This window comes from Peromyscus eremicus, chromosome 8b (assembly GCF_949786415.1).
Source record: "Peromyscus eremicus chromosome 8b, PerEre_H2_v1, whole genome shotgun sequence".
Classification (NCBI taxonomy): Eukaryota; Metazoa; Chordata; class Mammalia; order Rodentia; family Cricetidae; genus Peromyscus; species Peromyscus eremicus.
In genome coordinates, this window is record NC_081424.1 from 52414546 (window position 1) to 52434132 (window position 19587).

Below are 19587 nucleotides of genomic sequence, written 5' to 3' on the forward strand. Positions count from 1 at the left end.
ATAAAATAGCTTCACTTAGGACTGTTATGTCAGTGGTCACCAATGCAGACCATGTACCAGAGCATTCTCATGATCAAACAAGTGGCCAGTATCAGACCCAGATCCATTTAGGACCCCTTATAGCCACCTTCTAGTTGTACATGGATGTAATCAAGCACATAGACCATACTTAACACAGAGATACATTAGGAAGAGCAATCTAGAATTTTAACTTTGGTCCATACATCCTCTTATTAACCAGAACCTCAGTCAATGCCCAGTGACTGTCTCCTTGGCTGTGGTCCATAGTGGTCACAGGATGCATTTCTGCAAATTCTCTTCTGACTACTAGCCCATAGTTCCCAAAATCAAACCCAAAAGTCTCACCACTGACAGTTCTATGACCCGTTATCTTCAAAACCACCTTAGGTGTCAGTCATAAATATTTCACTTTCTCAAGAGGTAAATCACAGCTTTGGACATCACTAGCAAAGAGTAGCTTTTCATTATCCCTGCCTATTATAAGCACAAGCATTCAGATGCCACCTTCCAGAACTGCTGAAAGAATAAATAATAACAGAGCTTGTTTGCCACCTGATAACTAGAAGCAACTTACCTCCGTCAAAATAAATCTCCGCAGACTTCAACACCCTTGGAAAGAGGGGGAGAGGAGAAAAGGAAAAAAAAAACCTGGGTGCAATAATATTTTATTTATATCCTGCATTCATGTCCTGCTTTACAAAAATAGGCATCTTACACCCTGAATGCAGGGAAATCTGCATTCAAACAGTGAAAGGAATGTGTCACCTGCTTAGGGACAACTTTTAAATACAATCCAGAAAATGTCAAGCCACACTGAGACTAAAGGTGTGTCACCAACTCCTCATTGGCTCTGTCTTTTGGGGACGCATGTAAAGAACCAAATGAAGAGGTTTTTTTTTTTTTTTTTTAAGGGGGGTGGTTTTGTTTTGTTTCAGATCCTAATGGATTTTAGGGTGCAAGTTTTACCCCTTTAAAGAAAGCTAAGGCTTGATTTTGAAGGCTCACAGTTACAGCTGCTGCTCTGCTCTTTCTGTTCTACTCCTACCCTGTAAAAGTTGACCACAGTAGACACCAAATATGTCCAAGTCACGTATGCATTTCCTAGACATCTTAAAGACACTAACATTTGGTTTTTTATCATTGAAATTCTATACTATAAAACACAATGGGGAACAAAAGTGATCTAGTTTGACATACAGGTGAAGAGCCCAAGTCTATGTGGGTAGGGTGAATAGCAATTCCCTCAGGGTTCAAATAAAGACAGCACAGCCCTGTGCATGTCAAATCACTTTTTCAGACTCACCGTGAGCACAGGAAAATGAGCAAAGCCACCACACTGTCTCCCTTCCTGGGGAAGTAGATGCCTTTTGTCAGCATTAGGCTGACATCTGTGTCCAGCAGTATGTGTTTCTCTTAATTAGACTCTGTATGCATCAAATAAATTTTAATTAAAACGGAAACAGCTGAATACCTTAAGGTGAACACAGAATGAAATGACTGAGTGGCGTTGATATGAAAGGCCCTCTGCTACTCCGCAGCTTCCCCACACACACACTTGTTGACTGAGTGGCTGGGACTCTGTGGGGAGAAGTGTGTGAGGATAACCCAGAGATGACCACAGACAGAACCCGAGCACCTCCCACCATGCGCCTCGGTCCGTCTCCTTGCCCTGGGGGTTTCCTGCCAACCCTCACTGAGGACAAGGTCTGTGTTCACTTGGGAACTCAAGAGCAGCACTGCCAAGCTTGTGACAAAAGTTTACAAAACTTCATATAACCTCACATCGCAAAACCCACAGTACACTTACAACCATCCTGGCTTGAATCATAAGCCATGGATAACACGTGCACCGATATTTTAAGACAATGGGTGGGGATATTGACCTACTGTGTGATAAAAATGACCACATTCCACTAAGCATTTCTCTCACTACCACTGTTTTTACTCTTTGGAAAAAGAATCTTTTGTGTGGGGTTAAAGACAAGATTAGGATGGGAGAAAATCGCTCTGCATTTAAGAGCACTGACTGTTCTTCCAGAGGATCCAGGTTCAATTCCCAGCATTCACACAGCAGTTAACAACCATCTGCAACTCCAGTTCCAGGGGATCTGATGCCATCTTCTGGCCTCCACAGGCCATATATATACAGACATACATACAGGCCAGACACTCATACACATTAAAAGAAAACTCAAATAAATAAAACCAAATATTTTAAGAAAAAAGAAAAGAAAAAGAAATAAGATCTATCCATCCATAAGCAAGGATAAGCAGAACCCACTGTGACTCACATAGTTACAAACAGTAGCCCCTGAGAAAATGATCTATTCAAACCAATAATCTGCTAAAATGATATTTGACTATTATATAGTCAATGTGGTTCATGTCAAATTTAATTTCCATCTAAATTTAAAATACAGGAGACATGGAAATCCATTATTAGATTTGGAGTTGAATGGAGTAAGTCATCTGAAAGTACAGTTTAATTTTTTTTTTTAAGTCACAGCATTAACTCAGGGAGGTTAGTCAAATCAATTTCAACTTTGGAAATACACAAGAGCAGCCTGGGTGCTTAAATATAAAGTGCTATGTTATAAAAAAAGGAACAAAATTAAGTAGTCGGATGTATTTGCTGCATTAAGGCAAAATGAACAGACCTGTGATTAAGGCAGTTTGAGAAAATGGCTGTGAAATCCTTTCTGCTCAAACTACAGCGACAGCTACAGTTAAAGGAGCACTTGGCTGCTCCTTCAGGAAGACAGGTCTCAAATGCAGGCTGGGGGCAGGTGCTACCAAATGGCTCTCCTGGAAGGTAGGGTCTGTGTCAAGCTCCTTGGAAAGGGGAGGAGACTCAGAAAGCCTAAATCCTGTCTGTAGGGCCCAGAAAAACTAAGCTCTAAGGCTAAGTTGCAATCTATTACGAATTGCAAATGGCTGTCTCAGAATCTTCAAGGTTCAGAAAAATTTAACCCACTCACACTGAGGAATGAAAATAAAGGGTTTTCTTGCACACAATTAAGACAAATCGATCAAGGCTGAGATTCAAGTTTATCCTGTGCCCCCTTCAGATCTGACTGTATTCACACAGGGATGCTCCTGAAATTCCATACATACAAGGGGAGGTTCACAGGACCCCACTCTTTCATGGCAGATGCACCTTTATGCCATCTGCTGCCCAGCACATTTACATCTTCTGGAACTTTTGAGGATAGTCACACACCATGAGTGAAAATGTGAGTAGAAATGGAGATCAGTCCCCCTCTGAGACAGAAATAAGCACATCTACATTCTTGTGCAAGAGCATCTTTATGTCTCTCAATGCAGATGAGCAACCTAGGACAAGGGGACTTTGCATAATCCCACAAGCGAGGCTGTAAAGCCCCGCTACGTTTGACAACTCAAGTTTACCGAACAACTGTTGAAAACTGAAAACCAGAGGCTCTCCACGGAAACTTGTTATATTTGGGTGGGACCTGTGTTTTGACTAAGTGCTTTTGGCGGGGGGGGGGGGGGGGGGGGGGTTCCTTTAATTGGGTGGTTCAATGCAACGAGGCTAATTAGGATTCTATAGTCCTAAAGGGGGGAAAGGGGGAGTAGGGTGTAGACAGTGTGGCTCAGAGTAGAAGGGACAGATCATAAAGTAGACAAGAGCTAAAGAACATTCTGCTTCACTCTTTTCTATTTAGGCCAGGGGACAAAGGGTGACAGTCACTCCAATTTTTAAAGTTTTTTTTTTTTTTTTTAAGTTCTCATTGTCCTTTTATGGCTATGTGTCTGTTTCTCTCCATAGTTAGTAGCCAAACACTTCAGTCCTTGGAAGCAGGCAATCTGAATAATGAACAGTGTTTTCTCTTTGGCAGTGAACCCAGGAGAAGGTTATTCAGGTAATGAGGCCAGTCGAGGGGGAAAAAAAGTGTAGGGCCCAAATGTAGTTCTGATATTGACAGAGGTTCTAGAAGTCTCTTGCAATTGGAATAGCAGAGAGGAGTACACATCATGAACAGCTTTGCTTTACTGTTTATTATGATGGGGAAGTGATTGGAAGGCCCGGAATTCCCACAGCATCCCTGATTGCCTGTACCACCCCAGGGACCCCCAACGCACACCCTGTATCCCTGATTGCCGGTCCTACTCTTGGTGAACCAACTGTGATAAAATGGTGCTTCAGATGGATGCAGGGTCCAAAGAAGACACCAAGAATCTCTGGTTCCTATGATCACAACAATAATTGGTGGATTTCATACCTACATTCATGGATGAAGGTCCCTCTGCCCCTTGTTATAGATGGACATGACTCCACACACCCTCTTTCAAATGTGAGAATCTAGAACATAGTTCATTTTATGACTTAAAGAAAAAAAGAGTATCTGTTAGCATTTGCTGTGGCAGGGAAATTTCTCAGCTGCATTTACAGTGAATGCTAACAATGAATGGCACCATCAAATTGATATTTGACATTCCTGGGATAGTGGATAATTCACACTAAATGTATAACCAATCACTGGCCAGGCTGGGGATGGGGTGCATCTTGCACATAATGAAAAACAAATATACTATTCCAGATGTAGAATCGAAGCATCTGGATAGAAGAGGCCTAAAGAGCTAACAGCATTCTTCCTCACTCTTTTTTTCTTTCTGTGTAGACCAGGGGACAAGGGGTGACAGTTACTCCAGTTTTTAAATTGTTAAAAGTTCAGACTGTCCTCTTGTAGCAATGTGTCTCTCTACAGTTATTAGCCAAACAACATTGAAGTCCTTAAAAGTGGGTAGTCTGGATAATGAAGAGAATTTTCTGTTTGGCAGTGATCCCAAGAGGAGGTTGTTCAGGTAATGAGACAGAAGAGATAACAGGCATGTAGGGGAAGGGTCTAAAAGTGATGGCAGAAGCCTTTCACATACTGAGCTGCATGGGAGCTCTGGCTCTGTCACTCAGAGAGCACCACTAAGCAAGGTAGCCAGAGCAAGGACAGTCACGCATAGTTACTCACAGGAGACCGAGAGTGAGCCCACGCTTTCCTCTGCCAGTGCAGGCATCTGAAGACTCACCGCCTGAGCCTTCTACAAGCTTCTGCAGAACCCCAGGTGTTGTGGCTTCATTTGGAGAAGATACGGGCAGGGCTAGAATCCTGCCAGAGGCTCCTTTGCTGCTCATCTGCCCTGTGGTTGCACAATGTTTACGTAGCTTCCCTCGAAACAGAGTTTGCTAGTGAACCAAAAGTTCTGCCTCCTCTTTAGGGGATTATTCTAGTCACGCCATTGTTTCAGATGAGCAGAAGGACAAACAGGTACAGGAGAGCAGATTCTGTTACTTCAAATAATGATTGAATAAAAATGACAATTCATAACTTGAAAGTTAGGCATTACTAGTTTATGACCTATGGCCATATAATGGTGGTTAATGAATACCCTGAAGGTACAAAAACTTTCTTCACATGAACATAACCCACCCCCATGACATAATGCCGGCATTTAAATAATCTTATGAGATACTTAGAGACAAGTATAAGGAATAATCAAAGAACTATCTCCTCTCGATGACAGGATATAATTATTGTGAATTCTAACACTGCAAAAACTGTATTACACTCATAAGGCACAGACATAAGGTATTTAGCGTTACACTATATGTATAAATTGTAATTTTAAAAAGTAATGACTTTCTTGTACCTGAAATAGATTTATTTAGAGAATATTAAACCTTTTAAAAATTGAGAAAACAGTTATGCTAAATATTGATATGATGCTTAATCATACTGCTTTTCTCTGTTTTCCATCATTAAAGAAAGTTACCATTTCAACACATCGGCTTAATCATTTTACCTTGACTGGAATATAATGAATACAAGATTAGACAACTCACTTTTTAAACATACATAATATTGAAAAGAATATTATATTTTCTCTGCATGCCTTTTAAATGTTAATATGTTTTGAGTTCAATTTAGCCTCTGCAATTTGCATGCTCATTGAAAAAAATACTAGGAAAAGCAGAAAAAAAAAGAGAAAAAGAAAAATTCCATGCCATCAGTACTCCAAAATAACTACTATTAACATTAATATCCAGGTTATTCACAAATTTGGATAGAAAAAAAATACTATACTTTCACTAAAATTCTGTATGTCCTTTAACAACAAACCATAGTAGTGAGAATGAATGAGATGAAGTTTCTAAAATTAAAAAATACAATATATATGAAATAAAAACAGTTACTGGCCAGGCTTATTAGCTACTTTAATGTTGCTGGGATGAAGAAGTTTACTTTAGCTTATGTTCCTAGAGGGTGAGATGTCCGTAATGGTGGGGATGGCATGGCCCCAGAAGCAGGAAGCTGTGAGATCACATCTTAACCTTACACAGATGCCAAGAGTGAACTACAAGTTGGATGAGCCTATAAACTCCCAAAGTCGGCCCCTGGTGACCATTCCCTCCAGCAAGGCTCCATTCACTGAAGTTCTATAACTTCCCAAACAGTGCAACTAATTGAGAACCAGGTTGTTTAAACACATGAGCCCATGGGGTTCATTTTCTCATTTAAACCATAATGGATACAGTAGCCTACTCAATACTACAGAAGAAACAATATCAGATCAAATGAAGATCACAAGGCATAGTAACACCAGAGACACCTGTTATTTTATCATCAATACAAATTCTATAGGGAGGGGAAGAAAAGAGGAGTTTGAGACAAGGTCTTTCTGTGTATACCAGGCTAGCCTTCAAACTGTGATCTTCCTGGCCCTGTCTCTCAAATACCAGAATTATAGGCATGGACCACCATGCTGACTTAATGTATTTTCATATCACAGTACAGTTAGTGCTGATAACCTTTTCTATTTCTACCATTTATATTTGTCAATATTACTTTGAAATTATATTACTAGACCTGTCACCAGACCACACATGTTAATAACATCTGTTTATAGATATATGATAGGTCATATATAATATATGTACACAGCTGGTACACCATTCATTGGTACCTAGTAGTTGGGTTTATGTATTAGAAAGATTATCCAGAGCAACAAAACCCATAGTAGATGTGCACACAGTTATAGTTACATATGATATATATGCAGGATTTACTATAAAAAAAAAAATGGCCTTTTTAGTTACAAAGACTGGTGAGTTCCAGTCAGCTGTCTATAAGCTGGGGTTCCAGGAAAACCAATGTTATAGTACTAAGAATCAGAAGGCTGGGAATATAAGGCCATAGTCAAGGACAGAGACTGAACTTGCTTCCCAATCAGCTAGACACAGAGTGAATTCCCTCTCCCTCTGCTTTTCTGTTCTCCTTAGTGAGAGTGGGGGACACCCAGACGTGTTGAAGAGGACCAGCTGGCTTCCTCAGTCCATGAATTGAAATGTTGTATCCTCTGGAAACATACTCAATAACACTCTCAGAAACAATGTTTAATTTGGCAACCCCATGTCCCAGTCAAGTTGATACATAAAATAAACCAAGCACTGAAGTAGCATGCTCCCGTGCCCAGAATGTAGTTTAGAAAACCGTGCTGAGACATCCAGCTTGGACCCTGACAGCATAATGTCATACTTAGTCCTACCACAGTAAACACCCATTAAATTCACAAAATAATTGAAGAAACTACTTTCAGCCTTTAGCAAAGTAGCACACATCCCAAGGAGGAAGACCATGTGCTGTAGGAGGTGAACTCTAGACCCACCCTGGCTTCCTGCCTAGAAGCAGTTTCCAATATGTAGCATGTGAAAATAAAGACAACCCAGGGACTGGGGCTCACTGGGCACAATAAACAATGGGGGTATTAGGGTACTTTGATCAGATGTTGTAAAAAAAAAAATAGGTCAAGAGAAATCAAGTAATGAAGGATTCTCAGCAATATGCAGAGTCATCATCAGTCTTTGAACAAAAACTAAAGTCTGCCCTGAAAGAGTCATAGGAAGTGTTGTGAAGTTTTACCATGAAAGGGGATAGAGTATTGACCAAGCAAAGGAGAGTTGTCATGGTGACACCGTGGGCTGTACACAAGACGACTTCAGAATAGTCACACCTTAACAGCACTGCTACTGTGAATTTAAATGAGTTGAGAAATGCCTTCAAGGGGTAGTGGCACCTGCCTATAATTCCAGAACTTGGAAGACTGAGGCAGAAGGATGGCAGAACCCTGTCTCAAAAACAAAACAAAATACAATCAATAACAAGAATCCCATCGTAATTCATATTATAAACATCTTAGGAAGTATAGTGTCCAGAAAACAAAACTACTCGACATATAAAAAACCAACAAACTTGATGCACAATCCAGAGTACATACACATACATACAAACACACACATAAAAATACATATTTTTTCCAGAGGTGACACTACTACTAAAACTAGCAGGTGAATGTTAAAAGCAATTTTTGTAAATATGCTCAAGGATGTAAAGGAAAGTATTGAGAAATGCTAGAACAGATGAAAAATCCCAACAAATGTAAATAAACAAATGTAACTTCTGGGACTGAAAAATGAAATCTCTGGAGTAAAATGTTCCTTGTCTGGATTTAAGAAGAAGATCAGAAGAAGCTGTAAAAGAGAAGGGAGATTAGTCTGAAAAAAAATAACAAAAGAAACTAGGGGAACTGAAGCCCAGAAGGAAAACAGATTAAATTCTTTAAAAGTCTGCTCACAGAAATGTGGGATGATATCAAGTAGCCTCATACACATGAAGCTGGAATGTAAGCATAGGCTGGGAGGACATGGGGAGATTTAAATAATGACAAATTTTCCCTCAACCCCAAATGCACACAACCAAAACCTTACAACCCAAGAATGCACACAAAGAAAAACCCACACATAGGCATATGGCACTCAAAATCCTGAAAACCAAAAATAAACTATGGCACCCCACAAAAAGATATTGATATTACATACAAAATTACAGCAAAAAGGATGACCATGGCCTTCTCACCAGTCATGCAAAGTAGAAACACAATAAAATACCTTTACAGTAGAAAAATTCAATAGATCCTAAATCCTTCAACCTAAATGCATTTTCAAACAAAATCTGGACAAATTAGTTCTAGGAACCTTTCACAACAGGACCAAAGGAATTGCTCAAGCAACAGGCAAATTGTATGAAATAGAAACTCAGATTTACCTGAAAGAGTAAAGATCACTAAGAATTGGGACTAGTTGGTAAAATACATTTATTTATTTATAACATGTAAAATGTATTTTATATATGATATATTTGTAACATAATGTGTATAGCCTATTACATGCATCAACTATATATAAATATGATTTGTTAATTTATTTAAAGAAAAATTAACTAAAAGAAAGTTAATAATTATCAGGGAGTTGATAGGATCCATGAAAGTAAAATATGTCACAATAATTAGTGACTAATGGGAGAATATAAAATGTTGTATAGTTGTGGAATTCCTACATAAATAGACCACTCATTATAGGAGGTTAAATGTTGACTCAAACCAGACTGTAAAAAAAAAAATTGTAGGCTCATTTTATAATCCCTAGAGCAATTACTAATAAACTATGATTATAGAAGATAAAACAACTCCACCCCCTTCCCCAAGGTGCCTAGGTTAACATCTTCAGAACCTATGAATGTGCCTCTTTCCATGAAAGGGGGTACTTTGCAAATATGATTAAATTAATAATCCTGGGGTCAGAGATTATCAGGTACAACTGAAAGAGGGAGACAGGAAGATCAGAGATATGACCGTGGAGAGAGGAGCATTGGTCCTGTCATTACTAGTTCTGAAGATGGAAAGCAGCATGAGCCAAGGAATATGGCTCGTCAAATTTCTCAGCATCAAGAAGCTAAGAAAAGCATGTTCAGATTTCCTTGTAGAGTCTCGAGGGAAAACTAGCCCGCTTGTCTCTAATGGTGTGTTGTAATCCTAGAAGACGTGCTTCACAATGCTGACCCTCTAGAACCTTAACTAATAAGTCAACAATGTTTGGTAACTCTCCACAGGAGAAATAGGATGCCCGTGCAGTCAAATAGCTAAAGCACTAATATAAGAGATAAAACATAATACTCAAAAGATTAATCCCAAATAAACAGAGAACAAATAGGAAACCCAACTATCTATGAACTTCAAAGTCAGGATCATCTAGATGACATCATATGACAACAGCACCTTCAACTGGAAATGAATTTGTTCAGGCTAGGAGCTCTACAGATTCTTAAAAGTAGCCACCACACCCCAACACTGCTGCTGAGTCAGGAGGAATCACCAGGCAGACTACAAAATAGCTCAGAGGGATGGAGCAGAGCCTGAGGAGGCACCTAAAGAAGTTTTAGCTCAGAACACATGGGGGGTGTTGTTGGGGGCTTTTTCCTCTTTTCTTCTTTTTGGGGGTACCACCACCCAGCTCCCACATCAAGACACAGAGGCTTTTTCTTAACTATGAATGCTTGGCCTTAGCTTGGCTTCTTTCTTGCCAGCTTTCCTTAACTTACTCCATGTACCTTTTGCGTCTGGGCTCTTCCCGTTCTCTTATTTCTGTAAGTCTTACTCCATGGTTTGCTGTGTAGCTGGGTGGCTGACCCCTGAAGTCCTGCTCCTTCTGTGGCTCCTGGATCTCTCCTCCCAGATTTCTCCTTCTATATATTCTCTCTGCCTGCCAGCCCCTCCCATCCTTTCTCCTGCCTTGCTATTGGCCGTTCAGTTCTTTATTAGACCATCATGTGTTTTAGACAGGCACAGTACCACAGCTTCACAGAGTTAAACAAATGCAACCTAAACAAAAGTAACACACCTTAAAGTAATATTCTACAATGGGGAGGGAGGGGTGAGACCAATGAAGTGGAGGCTCATTGAGTAAAGATGAAGCCAAGCCTGAGGACTCAGGTTCAATCCTTTAGAACTCACGTGGTGAACGGAGAGAACCAACTCTCACTAGCTGTCCATGGACTTTGAAAAGCTTTCTGTGGCACACCAGCCCACCACACACACAAATAAATTTTTAAGACTTTTTTAAAAATAATGTTTACGTTTTCCATCACCCCTGAAAAGCTATAGAGAGTTAATAGCTTTCATGAGAAGGAGAGTCAGGTTTCTTTAAGGGTGTGACTCCGGGTAGGTTGACCACACTCCTGTGGATGATCCTCCACTGTGGAAGGCCAGCCTGGAGACCGGCTCCCACATTTTATGACAGGGTACTCTTGAGGAGTGAAGGATAAGAGATTTAGATAGAAGGATAGAGGGGAGAGGAACAGAAACATAGAATAGCTCAGGAGGGCCTGGATCCTTATTCACCAGCCCCTTCTGTCTCTTCTAAAGAGCTCTCTATAAGGAATGCCAAGGGATGGAGCAAAAGACCTCCCCCTAACACAGGCAATCACCTAGAAACCATGTACATAGTCAGGCAATCCTCTAATGCAGCTCTGCTGGGTAAAGCAAGCTCAGAGCTAACTAGGAAACCGTTGTGGGCCTCCACACTACACCAATGAGTATATGGGTAGCACAAATTTGAATTTAGTGAGTTTGTTTTTAAATGGAAAGAGGAGAAAGGGTAGGGAGGCAAGGGTGGGTCTGTGAGGAGTTGGGGGAGAGTGGGAGTGAATGGGATCAATATACATTGCATGGAATTCTCAAGAATAAAATATTATATTAAAATATAAAATAAAAGTTTTCAACACAGGACTAACTGATAATTTCTAACAATGTTAAACATAAATTTACCCCATGACCCAGCAATTGCATTTCTAGGTATTTAATTAAGTAAAATTAACCCATCTTCCTATACAAAACATCTATAATAATAATGGCAACTTCATCCATAATAGATAACTATTAAAATAATCAAAAGGTCAATCAACAAGAGAACAGATCAGCACTTTGTTCATAATAGAATACTACTTCACAGTAAAAATGAACAGAGGGCTTGAATACACAAGAAGTTGAGAATTCAACAACAAACTTATGAAAACCAGAGACCAACAAATTCATAATACATGACTATTTGTATAAAGTTCAAAAATAGGCAAAAGTAATCTGTACTACTAACCATTCAGAAATGGCAAAGGGAGCCAGAGTGTGCATTGAGCAAAACTCACTGAACCTCAGGGTTCTGCTCTCTCACTGTACATAAGCTATGCTACCATTTTTAGAAACCTAAGTATCATAAAAGCAAATCAGACCTGGACAGAAAGAAGGGGTGAGGAAGTCTGCTCTTCCTTAAGAGATCCTGGTTGTTGTCTCATAAAACAACTTATCCTATGCATAATAGTAAGACTAAGAAAAAGAAACCAAGATGGACAGGCTAGCCAGCATGAAGGAATACTTGGTCAAGACCACCCACAATTTAATGTGCAAGCCATACAGCCTTCATACTCCTTTGTGATTAAAAATCAACAACAATACAACTTAACCTCCATACACCTATATTTAAGCATATTTTCTTATCATTTAGTACTATGAGTTAAAAGTACTTAGGTAATTAAACTAAACATTTGCCTCAGTGTTTTTGATAAGTACATTGGTCTTAGTCTGTTTGGGCTGTTAGGTAATTTACAAAGAGCAAAAATTTCTCACAGTTTGGATGCTAGGAGGTCCAAGTACAAAGTATTGGCAGATTCCATAGTCCTATGGCAGCTGCATCCTCCAGAGAGGTAGAGAAGGCAGGGAGTTTGTGCCCTCATATGGGTGAAGGCAAAAACTGTTGAGAGAGCCAAGGCCTATGTCTTCGGTTCTCAACTTGTGGGTCACAACCCCTCTGGGGGAGGGGTCACATATCCTGCATATCAGATATTTACAAAGTGATTCAAAACAGCAGAATTACAGTTATGAAGTAGCCAAAAATAATGTTATGGTTGGGGGGTCACCACAACATGAACTGTATTAAAGGGCCGCAGCATTAAGGAGGGTGAGAACCACTGCACTAGATGAAGCTGTTTTCTGGGTGCCATCAAATCATTGGTGGGGGTGGTGCTCTCTCAGCATAACTGTCCCTTAAAGGCCCCAACTCAGAACTTTGTAACATTGGCAACACCTGAATTCTGAAGGAAATTCCCTCGACTGTAATAGCACTTGAATATAAGTAGCCTTGTTTGTTGTTTGACTGAAAGTCATTGGCCTTATTTTTGAGACCTATGATGATGTATCATATTCATAGAGATGCTGTAGGAGTGATAAAACAACGTCAGTATAGAGCAAACTTTCCTCCACATCAGTTTCCTCATCAACAAAAGACACAAAGCTTTAAGATGATTTCTGAGTCCCAGATCTACAGTCATTCATTCAGCTCATCTATCAACATACATATTGAATCCTCAGCTAAAGACTGAACACACAAAGTAAATAAAACCCTTTTTCTCACTCTTAAGGAAAGTATGGTCTAGTAGAAAGAGTGGTAAAATAGAAGATGCTGGAATAGTTGTAAATAAAAAGAATGAGGTGTGTAAAACCAAAGGGAAACATGCTGGTCAGTGGCCCCATTTTAGGGATGAGCCGCAAACAAGCTCAGGACATGGTTAGACAATGGAAAGACAAGACTAGGGTCCAATTCTTCTAACTTCTAGCTCTAATGAGCCCTGAGAGCTAATTAGACCCAGTGACTCATGCATGCCCTTGACATTCACTGCAATATACCACACCTGGATGCATTTGCAGAGATAACCAGGTTTGTAGAAGCCAATTATTGATCAGAAAGAGATTTGCACCATTTCATATGGATGGACATGCCATCAACAGTGCTAGCTGACAAAATACATTCACACTAAAGGCCCAGAGAGAAAGTCATTATGGAAAAAGATTAATGTTGATTTTCCTGACTTTACCTGGGTTTCACAACTGAAGCTTAACTCTTCATTAACACAGCTGATTAAGCTGATTCCCCTATTGTAACTAGTCACTAGTCAGGTTGCTTAATTAGACTAATTCATCGTTGTCATTCTGGCACACATCTCTAGATGTTCTTACACACACACACACACACACACACACACACACACACACACACACACACACGCAAAGAGTTGGGGTTTAGATGGTTTAGATAGCGTTGGTCCCTCATCAGAAATTTCTGTCATAGGGCTTGGGGAGTGGAGAAATGTAGAGATTTCATTTTAAATTGGTACACATACCTCTCATTAAAGAACATACAATGTTTAGCATCCCATCAAATAGCAAGACATAGCAACTCTCCCATTAAGCAGAACAAGTGAGGATTCCATGGAGGCTTACACACCCTCAAGCCAGGTTCTGCTACCAAAGGAGACCACATTAGCTCAGAAGTACTCTGACAAAATTATAAACTGGATTTTCAGAGCTTCTAGGATTTTCAAATTTTGTATAAGGGCTGTGGGATGCAATCATTTTGTGTAGACAGCAATGGGTTGACTCTTAACTAAGACTCTCTTCTATCTAGGTCATGCCACTGACCAATCGTGAGAGTTATAATCACAGCTCTTCACTGGATGACACTTGGTATCCATGACACCACTCTCTGCTTCCATGATCACAGCAGACAGAGCTCATGACAACTCTCCACTGGATGACATCAGGTATCTATGGCACCATTTCCTGCTTCTGTACTCTCGTCAGACGAAGCTCAACATCTATGACCTCTTCCGGAGCAAAGGTTGGCAAAGGTGCCAAGGGACCAAACCTAGTTGTGACCAGGTTTTATGAATGAACTTGAATCATAACATAACTAGACCCTTTGGATTAGCTATTGTTACTAGGATACAACAGCAAGTTGAGGCAAGAGAGATTAGATGACCTACGAAGGCTGAAATAAGTGCTTCTGTGTTGTGTGGCGCGCGCGTGCGCGTGCGCACACACACATGTAGAAGTCACATCAAAATCTTTATATCAGCACCATTTACTATCAATAGATCAGAATAATAGTTGTATTATATTACTCAGCTTTCTATAACTATGAAAAAATATGGCCAGGCAGTGGTGGCACATGCCTTTAATCCCAGCACTCAGGAGGCAGAGGCAAACTCATCTCTGTGAGTTCGAGGCCAGCCTGGTCTACAGAGTGAGATTCCAGGACAGGCACCAAAACTACACAGAGAAACCCTGTCTCGAAAAAAAAAAAAAAAAAACAAAAGAAAAAAGAAAAAATATGTACATACATACCATTAAAGCAGGAAAGTGTTTTTTGGCCCATGATTGCATCTATGATGATCAGTACTCACTTGCTTTGGGGATTGTGGTGATACTGTACATCATGGTAGAGAATGTTTGGAAAGCTGGCCAAAGTTTGGCAAATGTTCATAAATTGTCTTTAGCGGTTAGATTCTTTATGGCATTTTTTTTTTTAAATAAGTGAGCACTTTGCTTTTCCAATTAAAGTTTCAAATCAAAGAGAGCAAGAAAGAAGACAATGCTTCGACAGGCTATCCACAGTGCCTCACACAGAGCTCTGGACACACTGAGTGGAAATGCTGTGTCCATGGTCATTGAGCAAAGGCATTGAATTTCTCCAAGTATTGGCATTTGTACTGGCTGGTGGATGACCAGTCAGCTGAGTGGCCTTGGAGAGTGAATTATGCTTGGAAATAGCTCTAGGTTATGTGAAGAACATCCATCCATTCATTAGGTTGTAATTAACCCTACAGGGTCCCACTGTGGTGTTACATTAAATAAAAACAGAGACAAGATAAAAAGCCCTTTCATGTTGACACAAACTTGAACAGGCCAGCTATTAACTACCAATGTTGAGCTATATTGTGTCAAGATAATTCATGCCTCACTTTGAGTGAATCTAATGCTTGTGATGTCCCCCCCCCCCCCCCGCCCTGGCCACATTGCTCAGTTTGTAACCCACCTAAAGGCAACAAGGTGAGCTGTGGTAGAAAATCAGAGTCATCATTTCTCTTAGTTTTAAATTCAAATTGAAACAGACAGATCTTGTGCCAATTGACTCTGATTAAAAGCAACAGTCTTTCTTGTCCCATATTTCTTCTTGCTTTTTAAACTGGGAAGAAGTCTGACTGTGGAGACAAGATATTTATACATTTTATGCCTTGGAAAGACATTTTTATTTTTAATAATATTTTGAAGTTATTAGATATTATTTTCAATGAGTATTATTAGCCATTAATCTTAAAATAGTTGGAACAATCATATTCCTTTTACAAAGGACGGTTGTAGGCTCTATGCTAATGGAAAGTACTCTGAATTATTTCAAACCACCATTTTAAAACTACAAATAGATTTCATCTCAACTATTGCTGTAGTTTGAACCATATTAGCTAAAGCTAAGGCTTAAATGGGAAATGTCTCACAAAAGGCTTGGCCACTGGCCCAAGGTGCTACTAGGAGATTATAGGTTTCCGTAAGGAGTGGGACCTAGTAGGAAGAAGTTTCTAGAAATACTTCAGAACTGTCTAGAAAAGTCATTCCCATCTACTTCCATTACTGCATGATTCAAATGGTGCATTTTCTATGCGGTTTTCGATGCTAGCTCTGCCTAGCTTCGAAAGCAGCAAGCAAGAACACAGGGATGAGTAGGCAGCCACCGAACAGCCTAATTTTATAATACAGAGTTTGGAAATAGTTGTGTGAGAGTATCTCACTATACCTCTTATCTGTTCTTACAGAGAACAACCTGGGTGCTCCAGATATTATAGACTGACGTCATTTAAATGTAAGAAATTTCAACTCCATGGTTTAGAGAGGTGAAAATGGCACATACATACATACATACATACATACAGAGAGAGAGAGAGAGAGAGAGAGAGAGAGAGAGAGAGAGAGAGAGAGAGAGAGAGAGAGGCAATTTTCCTATGAGTTGCATGGTCAATGGCAAACTGTCCTGGGTTGATACATTAAGCCTGAACTGGAAGAGGGGAGGTATGGGTGACAATGATGTAGAGCTAATAAAATTGCAATAATCTTCCTGGTAAGGGAGGACCTGAATGGTTCTAGCAGGACAACAGATAGTATTAACTGCTGGTGTTCCTCATGGTAGACATCTAACACTGCTCTGGAGACAGATCATCTATAACTCATTTCCATGCAGAGGGGCATGGAATAATGTTAGACAGATGACGTTAGGTCTCAAATCCAGGACAAATGGCTGAGATGCCTATTAACATATCAAAATGGGCTCTGGCTGCCAGGTTCCCCCAGCACCCCTTAGCCTTACCTGTTACAGGGTCCTCCTGGCTGGCATACCCCTACCCCCTACCCTGAACTCTCCAGCGCAGGGTCTAGGTAGCCCCTTCCTCCAGCTCCTCCAGCCCCTATATAACTCAGCCATTTTGACTATGCCAGTCTCTTGTCCCAGGCCATCTACCTGATCAGTGGCTCCTCTCCTCACATGGCCCAGCTCAGTCTGCCCATGTTCATTCTAGAACCTTCCAGATACCTCTAGATGTGCTCTCCCTTTTATCTACAATAAACCTCCTCCTCTGCTATACATAGGTTCAATCATGTCCTCCTTCTTATTTCTTTTTTTTTCATTTAGATGAGAAGATATAACCTAGGTCCATGACTCTCTTTTTTGTAGATAGAACTAAAGAATGAATATTTTAACATGAAGAGGGGAAAAAAGCCATGTTCAAACAAGTATCAGTGCTCCAATTAACCAACCATGCACCAGTTCCCAGAATTCCCTCTCATATCCTGAGAAACCCATGAGTCCCAGGCAAACCAAGATGGCTGCTGTCCTTACAAGGGATGCCACAGTATCACCCATGTATGGACACTGACTAGATTTGGAGCTGGAGAGACAGACCTGCTGAGTTTATGACTACAGTTTTCAACTTTACATCTTTGTGACAAAATAACCCGAGATAATCAGCTTCCAGGGTGGTAGGTTATTGTTAACTCTACATTTCAGTTTTTAGTCAATGATTGCTTGGTCCTATCACCTTGGACTTGTAGTTAAACAGTACCTCATAGTGAGAACATATGGCCCAGGAGGACTGCTCATTTTATGGTGACCAAGAAGTAAACAGAGGCAAAAAAGGGCCAAGGTCCCTATATATCCTCTTCAAGGGCATTCCCCCAATGACCTAACTTCCTCCCATTAGCCCCACCTCTTAGCGACTCTCCCACCTTCCAGCCATGCCAAGATGCTAGTGATCAAGTTTTTCATACACAGATCTTTGGGGAAGTCTTCCCAAATGACAGCAATAACTCTTCCCCCGATGCTTAGTGCACCCACAAAAATCTCTCCATACTCTACCCATTGAAAACTGACCACACTTCCCATGAGGCTGTAGAACTAAAAACCAGAAAGGGCACATGCATAGCAAGCCCACATCTGGTCCCAGACCAGTTGGCCAATTCACACAAGAGAAACACTCTCTTTGGAATTGATCGTTGCATGAATCGTCTGGGAATTTAACACAGAAGAAGTTATCTCTGTTTCTCTTTCTCCTGTTTCTTGCTTAAATGGTACCTTTGTCAAAGTGCCTGTGATGATACAGTGACAAGCCTAATATAAGTCCTCTTCGGCACTTTTTCCTTAATGTCTCCCAGTATCTTAGAAACTTTATTTTTAGCAAAGTGCTCTTAATAAGAGGTTTCTGAAATGAAAGTATCAAATGCACCGTAGAGAACAATCCAGTTCTGTGCTTTATGAGGCTGGCCTCTTTCCACAGCGGCTCCTTCCTGGGGCCGGCCCCATCTCTATCAGAACCTGATGAAGAAATACAAGCCCGTACAGATACAGGCCTAAACCCTGTACACTTCAGAGGAAAGCCTCCACCAAAGCCCACTAGAAAGTGTTTCTAATGTCTGGCAGACAGTGTTTGACTCTTTGTGTGGGTTGCAGTTACTCACAGAATCAAGATATAGCTTAAATATTGGAGTTGCTTCCTCTCACCTCAGTAATATTCGGGTGGGCCTGGGCTAAATGTTTTTTACATGAATAAACAAACCTGGTCCTTACCCACAGAGTTCACAGTCTCACGGGACAAAGGCAAGAAGCAAGACTACAAGGGACATGTAAATATGAATTGGGAGAAGCATGAGCTCAAAGGGTCACAGCCAACACATGGAAGAGAAACAGATAAAAGATGGAGACCACACATGTTAGAGAGCATTCCATTATTGTAACAAACCCCTGCCATAATCGACTTAATAAAAAATATATATATCCAATCAGCTCATGGTTTTACAGTCTTACAGAAATCCATGGTCCCTGTCTCCCTTGCTCTTAAACCTTTGACCAGACAGCACATCATGGCAAGATTGTATGGCTAAGCGAAATCACTCTCTTCATGGGTAGCAAGCAAAGGAGAGAAGAAAAGAAGAGAAGGGTTCCATGATCTCCTTAGAAACCATGCCTCCGATGACCTGGTCTCATACTAGGTCCCACTTCTTAAAGACTCTATCACCTCCCTATAGTACCCTACTGGAGAACAAGCCTTTGCTGCATAGACCTGAGTACTGGTGGACATTGAAGATGCAAATGATAGTACCCCCATGTGATGGTTTCTAAGTTTCTCAGTAATATTAAAGCCACCAACTGAATGTACATAGCAGATGGAGGGAAACTTGAGAGGGGAGGAGTACAGCATCATTATCTCAGAGGGAGAAGGTAGATTACAGAGATAAGTGCTAAAAATTCTAGGAACACCTGGGAGCAAGCATTTAAAAGGAATCCAT

General features: G+C 40.5%; 1 long non-coding RNA gene across 1 annotated transcript; it reads left to right on the top strand.

The window, feature by feature from the left end:
• The first annotated feature begins 4111 nt into the window (after window positions 1-4111).
• Window positions 4112-19034, top strand: LOC131918313 (uncharacterized). The gene is made up of 3 exons (XR_009380942.1): window positions 4112-4337; window positions 14384-14519; window positions 18875-19034. It is a non-coding gene; the product is annotated as an uncharacterized LOC131918313 (long non-coding RNA).
• The last annotated feature ends 553 nt before the right edge of the window (window positions 19035-19587 follow it).